Source organism: Fukomys damarensis, unplaced genomic scaffold, assembly GCF_012274545.1.
Source record: "Fukomys damarensis isolate Sample0158 unplaced genomic scaffold, DMR_v1.0_HiC HiC_scaffold_24, whole genome shotgun sequence".
Lineage (NCBI taxonomy): Eukaryota > Metazoa > Chordata > Mammalia > Rodentia > Bathyergidae > Fukomys > Fukomys damarensis.
The window spans coordinates 43,881,467-43,883,085 of NW_022900936.1; positions in this window are offsets into that span (position 1 = coordinate 43,881,467).

Here is a 1,619-nt window from a genome sequence, read left to right on the forward strand (position 1 = left end):
GAGAAATAGGGACAAGAAAACAAATATAGTATTAAAGGTCATGCTGCCATGACTCACCAGACACACCCAGAAGTGTCTCCCACAAATCTGCTGAGTGTTTCCCAAAACAATCATGTTGGCATAATCAATAATGACCATCACATAGTATGTTATTTATAAAGGCAAATAAATAAACAATATGGTTATTAGACACATGCCAAAATAAATAGACTGATTATATATATAACATAACCTCAGAAAGCCCCCTTAAAAAGGGTGATCTGGTCAAGTTTTTCAAGGAAGATGAAAACTGACCTCAAATTTAGAGGAGGAAAGTAAAACTGCCAATTTCATCCTTCAAGGAGAAAGAACAAAAACCCAAATAGCCTAGAATCCTGAAAGATTTGTCAGCTTGACAAAGGAGATGAATGTAATTGGAGTAGTATAAACAAGAAGAATGGTATGAGGTTACACTGGAAATGTTGGAGAAGAAACAAATGAAGCACCCCTCCCCCAGCCATGTACCACTCAAATTATTTGCTTCCTTTTATAAACTTATCTAGAAACATTTTTTCCAGGATTGTGCTTAGTTTCTTTTTCTGGGGAACCATCCTAGGGAAAGTTAATGAGATAAACTACAGTCTCAATTGCATTGCTACTTCTAACTGCAACTAATTCCATCGTCTTTCTCTATTACCTCTTCTAGATTCCCTTCTAGATTCTAGTTAGCACTTCTTCTGGCCCAAGTGGCTTGTTTGGTGGGGTAACCCACTCACTGATGATGAATTAGATCTCCAGTCACCATGTCATCCATGGCTACTGGCCTTTATCATTGCTATCAATGTTAAGCAAGGCTGCAGGAACATATCAACAGGTAACCTATGTAGGGTCAGGTTGCTGCTAATCATATGCTTCCTTATTCCCATGGTGCAATAGCTACCCTACCGCCTTCTGTTGTTCAAGGTATATGACACTTGCCCAATAGGAAGCTCAAAATAACTGGATAACTATCCTTACAGCTTTACAAGATTTAGACTATATTCCCTAATGTAAGCATTATTTTTCTTGGAATGAGAACCTCAAGTCTCTGAGAGCATAAAGCTGCTGGACTCAAAAGTACAGATGTGGATCATTGTGACTGACAATATATGGAACTATTCTGATTTCATACTTTTTTCCCTCATTGAGTTTATTGGTACATTTTAGGTTTACAGTACAGTTACATTCATTATTGGAATCTTGTACCTTTACATAATAGGTCTTGATTCTCATTTTTTCCCCTTGTCCCTGCCCTCCCTTCACCCCCTCCTTCCCTCCCCATTTACAAACACTTTATTTTCATTTTTCAGTTTCTCATATTTTTTTCCTCTCCCTTACTACCTTTCCCCCACCCTTCCCACTTTCCCTACACCTTTAGCCCTTTACTTCCTATTTCACATTATTAATTATCTCATTAGGATCCTGTGTACTATTATAATTTCTCACACCAAAGAAATTATTCGGTATTTCAGTAAAAGAAATCTCTGTATGAACATTAAAAATAGGGAATCCTAAAATAAAACTAAAAAGGAAAGTAAAAGAGAAAAGGCAATGATGAAACATTAAAATAATCCTTAATTCTGGAGATGAAAATGGTCCCT